This window comes from Hemicordylus capensis, chromosome 1 (assembly GCF_027244095.1).
Source record: "Hemicordylus capensis ecotype Gifberg chromosome 1, rHemCap1.1.pri, whole genome shotgun sequence".
Lineage (NCBI taxonomy): Eukaryota > Metazoa > Chordata > Lepidosauria > Squamata > Cordylidae > Hemicordylus > Hemicordylus capensis.
The window spans coordinates 179,480,568-179,488,974 of record NC_069657.1 but is presented as its reverse complement, the minus strand read 5'-3'; the positions used below and the strand labels follow the sequence as shown (position 1 = coordinate 179,488,974).

At 43.4% G+C, this 8,407-nt stretch overlaps 1 long non-coding RNA gene across 1 annotated transcript; it reads right to left on the bottom strand.

Moving 5' to 3' along the window:
• Window positions 1–283: 283 nt before the first annotated feature.
• On the bottom strand, window positions 284–5,696 carry LOC128340134 (uncharacterized). The gene is made up of 3 exons (XR_008313483.1): window positions 5,625–5,696; window positions 4,921–5,053; window positions 284–867 (listed from the first exon to the last, which is right to left on the bottom strand). It is a non-coding gene; the product is annotated as an uncharacterized LOC128340134 (long non-coding RNA).
• Window positions 5,697–8,407: the final 2,711 nt, after the last annotated feature.

The window sequence follows — 8,407 nt, the reverse complement described above, 5'->3', positions numbered from 1 at the left end:
TCTGAATAAACTCTAAGTTAGCTGGTTTGAATCCCCGCTGGTATGATTCCCAGACTATATCGGGCAGCAGCAATATAGGAAGATGCTGAAAGACATAATCTCATACTGCACAGGAGGAGGCAATGGTAAACCCCTCCTGTATTCTACCAAAGAAAACCACAGGGCTCTGTGGTTGCTAGGAGTCGACACCGACTCGATGGCACACTTTACCTTTTAAATCTATTTAACTGCAGATTAACTATAACTTTATTAACTTTAACTACTGTAGTATCTTTAATGCCTTTTTTGAAAATCTTGAGACCCCATGGCTTTCAGGACAACCCTTAGCAATTTTTTTTTACTCATAGTAATTAAATTAATGTATTCCCTATCATGTAGACAGGGTTAATTACTTGTGTGGCAAGTAGTGACATATGTTGTGGAATTACACCGTGTCTGAAAACGTGGGAGAAGAAACTATGTTGACCTGTATGTGCAAAAATCCCAGTCTTCAAAGCAGCAAGTTGTGCAGCTCACACTCTCAACATTTTTGTTGTTACCAAACTGTATCACAGCAAATCCTTACAAAGCAATGCCATACATTCAATACATGCCCCATAATTCTTTTTGGAGACAGTGCACAGCTGCTCCAGTTTAGCATTAGCTGCTTCTTATGGGCTGGTATCTTCTTTCAATAAAAATCACAGATGGTGGGGTGTCTTTCACACCGAGACAGTAAATATGAGCTTGAATCAGGTGAAGGGGTGATATAAGTGCATGCAATTCTCCTTTAAAAAGAAAAAAATAAGCCCTACAACAAGCTAAAATATTACCTTTTAATTTAAAGCCCTAAAGCAGCCAAATCTTTCCCACTGAAAGCAGGGATGTCTAAAAAAGAAAAGAGAAAAGAAAAGGGGAGGGGGGGAAGGCAGAGGGGATTATATTGACAAGGAAATAAAGACAAAGTGATGTGTCCATGGCTGCAATCCACTTACCTGGGAGTAAACCCCATTGAACATAGTGTGATTTACTTTCAAGGAGACAGGCTTGTGCTGTAAATCCTAGCAGGCATAAAAGTTAATCTAATGAATTCATGCTGTGTTGAAAACCTTCAGATATAAAAAAAGATTATGTACTGGGCAGACTACAGGGAATCAAACACAAATGGGAGAAAAGTAAAATGATATATAAAACTGCATCCAGTTCAATGGAAAGTAAAAGTTGAACATACCTCCCTCACAAGCTGGGTTACCTCATCAAGGGATGCTTTGGATCTGTAAAGTCTAAAATGTAGGGCATCCATCCAAGGGTGTTCCAAGAAAGCAGAAGTACAAGGCACTAAGTGTGTTCCTATAGGACCAAGGTGTGCTGGAGAAGGCCGTCTACACAACTTGTGGACTACCAAGCTAAATATAGCCCATCACCCATACACTGTGGCCAGCCAGCTGCTTAACAACTGCTTGTTTTTGCAGATCCTGACAGTTATCCAAAAAGATGCTTACTGAGCAACTTGCAAGTGTGTTTAGCTTGGTGGGTCATCAGATGTGTAGGCCTATTCTGACGTAATTAATACCTCCTAAGGATATCTGGCAACCCATTCCCAATCAGTGTTTTGGTAAAAGCAGCACTGCTGAAGCAGGTCCATAGGGTAAATTTGGTAGGGATGGGTGACCTAAGGATACATAGATACATTTATTTATTTATTTATTTATTTTACTTTTATATACCTCCCCAAACTCGCCTCTCTGGGTGGTATACAATGAAACAACACAACTTAAAACAAGATTAAAACATTAAAACAAAACAATTTAAAAATGTTAAAACAATGTTGAATTCTATAAGTCTAATTAAAAATCTGGATGAACAAATGTGTCTTTAACAGGCTATTTAAATGCTGTCAGAGATGGAGGAAGCTCTTATTTCAGCAGGGAATGCATTCCAAAGCCTGCCATATTGTGGGAGGAGGCATCATGAATAACAAAATAAACAGCAAAATTAAAAATCATGTACTCTGATAGATATAAAGTCTTTGCATCAAATAATAAATAAAGAATGAAGTAGGGAAATGAAAGATAATAACAGATTCCTTGAAATTCCTTTCTGGAATTAATGAAAAGACAAGAGGATAGGTTATAGCCAAGGGGGGTGGAGGGCGGGGAATCAGACTCACTGTCACAGAAATTCCAGCCCAGAACATTATCTCTGTCACAGGGTGGAGACAGGCTGGTGGAGAGATTTCAAGAGGAGCTTGATTAGCGAAAGGAATAATCTACTCTGCCAATCACCCTTTATTTCAGCTGATATGTGACTATGGAATTCTCTGTTGAGTGAGTCCAGCATTGGGGTAATTTTCCTTTCTGGACTCCACCTCTGATAAGCATTGTGATAACAAAGGGGGTTACTGCTACAGGAGATTCGGGGAGTTTGGGGATAACAGGCATTAAAAAACCAAAGCTCATTTGAACACAAATTTAATTCTCCCATTTCAGTAGCTGGTGTCCTAACTAAGAAAGTGTATGCATTAGGAGGCTCTGTGGGGACGCAATGGCGGTCTGGGCCCCCAGTCCTCCTCCATGCATATACGCTATTGCGCCAGTGGGTGTACCTCCCCAGTTCTGCTTATGCTTTGGAAACACTCCACGTTGCTGAGTGTCAGAACCTCCAAATGCGCATATGCTTTGTCAGGATGTTAGCTCCTGAAATGGAACAATTAAGTTTGGGTTCTCCTGAGTTTTGTTGCTTGTTAGTTAGGATGTCAGCCACCGCACTTAAGGAGAAATGAGGTGTCACTCTTGGCTGCCTTTGTAGAACTGAGAAGGGCATAAGATTTCCAAGCCTTCATTTACCTCCTGGCTCACAATGACTCCCCCCTCCCCCAGAATAGAATGTATTAAATACATGATGTGTACAGTGGTCCCTATAATTTTTTTCTTCTCTGTGCAGCATGAGTTTTATTCTGGGCGGCAGTATCAAGGCAGTGTGAGCACACTTGCATTCAGAATGGGGCCTTCCTGATTCAACCTGTACGGGATCTAAAATTAACTGAGCGGACATCCAAAAACTTGTGAGTGTGCGCATGTGCACACACCTTAGAGGGTGTGTACAGTATTCTTTAGGAACAGAGCCAGTGGTATGGCTTATGAGTAACAGTGGAAGAGCTAAAATTGGCTTGACCTTCACTAACCACCATTTCCCTGCCTTTCCCCTTGTCATTTGAGTGTGGCTTTTATCTCTATGCACAAAGGGGTACAGATTTACCCTTTTAAAAACCAATCAAAGCAGAACATTCATGGAGGGTGCTTGGGATATCCCAGAAAGGGTCAGTGAAGATAGTAAGTGATTGATCAAGAATGTATGCTCTTGACACTAAATCTTTTCAGTTGCATTCACCAGCTGATTCAAAGGATGATTCACGTTCACCAGCTGATTCAAAGCCAATTTCTGCAAAGGCCAAAAGAGAGATTAACTGGGAGATAGGTGATCAGATCTCCCAATGATTTTTCTTCATTGGGGAAACATCTCTCAGAGAGGGGCTATTTACCCTTTCCCCCCAAGGCTTCTATTGACCTTATGAGGGAAAAACAGACAGAATACAGGTATCTGTCTGGGTTTTTTTTTTAACCCAGCAGAGCAATAGCGGTAAGGGTGTGTGATGATAGATTGGTCAAATGGTGTGTGTGGAGGAGAAGAGAATTAAAATAGCCCCTCTGGCAGTGCTGCATCCCTGATGAACTTAGCAGCCTCTGGTGGCTATGTTGAAATACAGAAAATAAACTCAGGCAATCCAATCATGGATCTCCCATGATTGGTCCTAAGTTCTTTTATTATGGTCAACTAAAATATCACAACACAGTCAAAAGAGCTCGAAATAATCCAAATGTTCTGCTTAGTGCTGGAGGCAGATAAAAGTACATCATAGGGTTTATATTTTCTAAATAAATAGATAGATGGGGCAGCAGTCATTATTTTTGTTTATAAATGCAACCTGAAACCTGTTTTGCACCTAGTGGAGTCTAATCTAATCTAAGTCTGCATATCTACCTACCTCTTGCACTCCACGTTGAGACTTAGAAACTGTAGACTTGGGGGCATCACACTCCACTTTTCTTCCCCCTCCCTGTTCTGCTTAATATCCAATTTGAAGAAGAATTCTGCAGATCTCAAAAGCTTGCTTATGGCTTTGTGACATATTGGTTGGCCCTCATTAATGTATTGCTCTACTTTTCTGTTTGGAATTTTGTCTAACAGACTAACCCTACCTATGACTTTCAGAATGGGTGTTTCCCATGTTCTGCACCATCAAATTTCACAAGGTTGAAAAGAAGTCAGGCTGGAGGCAAGAAGTCAGTCATCTTTCAGGAAGGGCTGCCACCAGGGATAATTAACCAACTAGTTCACTAGAAGGGCCAACACTGACGGTGTCTCATAAAATCTCTCTTAAAAGACCATTAGATCACATCAGCTCATAGAGGTTGCTTCTATGCAGTGGAAGAGCAATAGCCTCTTGTGAAACTACAAGTTATAAAACTCATGCAAGATAAATTTTGCCAACATAAATCTTTCACTAACCCTATGTGTAGCACCTGACCTCAAGCCTTTCCTTGGCCCCACAATCCTAAATATATGAATAAGGAAGTAGTGTATTCATTTCAGTGGACCTTCGGACTAATATCCTGATCTTAAACATATTGAAATGGAGATAAGTTCTCATTGATTGCAATGAAAGTTACTTATAAATGGTTGTGTGTAAAATCACAGCCTATATATGCTTATGCTATTCAGGAATCCCATCTACTGAAATTTAATGGATCTTTCTTTGAATTCACATGTTTAGGGTTGGAGAGCTAACATTCCTTTTGTATGATTGCCAGGTTTGAACTCTCTACTCATTGCCCAAGAAGGGATCTGTGCTTTTAATGAAAAAAGGAGGAATATCCTTACCTACTTTATGTCTGTCCTTGTCAGAAATGATAGAACTTGAATAAATGTATTTCCATTTTTTCTCATCTCCCTTCCCTATGTAATTTACTTTCGTGATGAAATGTTGCAAAGCCAACTGATTAACAAAGAGAGCCTTGGAAATGGAAAAAGCATTTAGAATATAGCATATCCTGCAAAAGCATCCAACAGGATACTAGCAACATTATTCAAACTAGTTTTCCCTAATCACGTAACTGTTAATGCATCTTCTAGCCTCTTGTCATTGAGAAATTGTAATAGAGCAACTTCAAAGTATTTGTGCTACAATATTTTTAAAAATCTATCTACTGTGCAGTTCCCATTCTGATTAGTCAATAATTATCCCTTACGTGCCACATTATTTTAAACATCTCCCCACCGCAATGAGACCTTTAAACTACTGTGCGTGGTTGTTAATATCAGCATACTTTCATGTTTCTTATGAAACACTTAAGGGTTGATGAACAACCCAATTAAGCAGACAAACTCTGGCTTAAGTTAAGATAGAAGATTTATTCCTCCTGACTTCAATAGGATGGATCTGTTAGGGCTGTGACTCACAACCCATTTATGCTTATAATAAGCCTTTTAAAACCAACCAGACTTTAGTGGGACAGCTCTAGCATCTACAGTGTAAGTGGGCTTTTTACAATTACCAGTCACAACATACTGGCCTGTTTCGTTACCTTTAGTGTAGTACTGTTCCATCATGGCAAGCTCCTTCTGCTTGCAGGAGACGTACACGGTTTCATTCTGCAAGCAGAAAGGACCCTTGTGTAAGCATCACTCTCTTTGACAATGGAGCAGTGCTCCACAAAAGGTTAGATACTATTGATACCAGAACATAAGCTGTGGTGGATTATGTGAAAACTCAGGATGGCTATGAACAAAGTAATTCTTATTCTTAGACTGTGCACTTGGTTAATGTGGTTGCTGAGTGACTCAGCTTCCTCTGCTTGTATCTGGAGTATCTACAAGTGTTTGCAAGAAACCAAAGGTGCTATATTAAGACCACATCTACGGTAGCCAGCCATTGTTTCCTGATGGAGTTGATGGTCTGTATCATGTATTGCCACTCTTAACATGACTCATGGGTCCAACCATAAGAAATGTAAATGATTTTTGATGAGACTTCAAATATCTTCGACCACTGCCCTTACACGAACTCCAGCTGGTTTAGTTGCTGCTGTCTCTATGGTCACTCCTTGCTGATCTAGATCTGTGTAAAGTCTTCTGCTTATATGGTTCCTCTAATGTAGAATTGCACAACTTTGGTCCTCCTGCAGATGTTGGACTACAATTCTCATCATACCTGACTATTGACCACTGTGGCTGGGATGATGGGAATCGTAGTCCAAAAACAATGGGAGGGCCAAAGTTGTGCTGCTTTGCTCCAAGGTCATGTTTAGCATGTCCTAAAAAACAAAACATTTCCCAAAGGGTTGGGTGGAATCTCTTGCATGGCGCACCAAGCCAAACATGCTACCAGAGGAAGCATGTAGTTAGAAACCTTTACACAGACCCAAATTGGCACAGGAGCAAACATGGGATCTCAAAACCTGCCCCAATCACAACTTCATATTGCTCATTGTGGCTCCTGGTAGCAAACTGCAAAAACCATTCCTCCCCTTAAACGAGGTTAGTGGAGCAAGCGCTCCATTAACTCCATTTTGTTGATCATGTGCTGCTGCAGCGTGGCTCCGCTCCACGGCAACACACAAGGAGACCCCCGCCGGGAGGTTGAAACAAGTCTCCCAGCCATGGGGCTCTCTCCAGAATGCCCCGTGCACTTGTGCGGGGCATCCTGGAACTTCCAGGGGCTGGGGGGCCCCTGATCCCCACCGCCCCTGGCTCCTGATCCCCGCCGCCCCGTGATGGAGCTGGTAGTCGTGTGGGTGGCTGATCTGGCCACCTAGGGATGGCTCCCTGCACTACCCTGAACAGCACTTCACACTGATCGTGTAAAGCACCTCATTATGTGGGGCTGGGGAAAGTGGTCTCCAAATAGTTTTAATAGTTCTTCTTCCTAACCAGGCCCCAAAGCCAGGTTGGGCTGACTCTTTCCTGCCTGCTGATCCACTCCTCTATGTGCCTCTTCCAAAGTTTTATTTGTTTGTTTGTTTATTCAGTTTCTATACCGCCCTTCCAAAATGGCTCATGGCGGTTTACAATTAAAACAGAGCAATTAAAATCAATTAACAATTAAAACAGAGATTATAAAACACCATAAAACCATAATTGAAACAATCAGAACAGTTTAAAAACCCTGAAAAACCAGGTTACAACATTAAAAACCCTTTACAACAATTTAAAAACCCTGGAATTTGAAGTTCAAATTGCAGATTTCTGCAGGGAGTGCATTCCACAGTCCAGGAGCAGCTACAGAGAAGGCCTGCCTCTGAGTTGCCACCAGATGTACCGGTGGTAACTGGACATGGACTTCCTCAGATGACCTTAACGTGCAGGGGGATCATACTGAAGAAAGCACTCTCTAAGGTAACCCAGACCAAGCTATTCAGGGCTTTAAAGGTAACTAGCTGGGCCGGGCACAAAGCATCTACGCTTCCGACTGGCCCAGCCACAGCCGCTGTTCCCCCCCCCTGCTCAGCTTTCTGGCCAGCTGCTCCCCCCCCCGCTTCTCGCCCCACTCCCCACACTTTCTGACGGGCCAGCTGGCTGGCCTGCTTCCTCCCCTCCAACCCACGCTTTATTGCTTGTGGGCCGGACAGAAAGCCAGCCCGCCACCTCATCCTACCCCCTTCTCCTGGCGGGCTGGCCAGGGCCAGGGCCAGGGTCAGGCCAGCCCACCGCCACCTCCAGCCTCTTCCTGGCCCACCACCATCTCCTCCTGACCAGCAGCCAGGCCGGCCCACAGCTGCCTCTTCTGGCCAATTGGCAGCCAGGCCAGCCTGATAACGCCTCCTCCGGCTGACCGGTGGTCGGGCCAGGGCCAGGCTGGCCTGCCGCCGCCTCCTCTGGCTGCCACCATTGTCTCCGATCCCTGTCGCTATCTCCCAGGCAGCTGCTCTCATGAGAGCTGCCACGCATGGGATTAGCGACGGGTACGTTTAGGATAATTAAATATATAGATAACCAGCACTTTGTATTTTGCCCGGAAACATATCAGCAACCAGTGCAGTTGTTTCAAAACAGGCATAATATGGTCTCTCCGAGTTTCCCCAGTGACCAATCTGGCTGCCACATTTTGAACTAACCAAAGTTCCTGAACTACGTATAAAGACAGCCCCACATAGAGTGCATTGCAGTAGTCAAGCCTAGAGGTTACCAGCTGGTGCACCGCTGTTTTGAGGTCACCCTCTTCAAGGAATGGACACAGCTTTCAAATCCGCCAAAGTGGATAGAAAGCACTCCTGGCCAGAGCCTCCACCTGAGATGCCAGGGTGAAGCGTGGGTCCAGGAGTACTCCCAAGGTCTGTACCTGCTTCTTCCGGGGGAGCGTAACCCCATC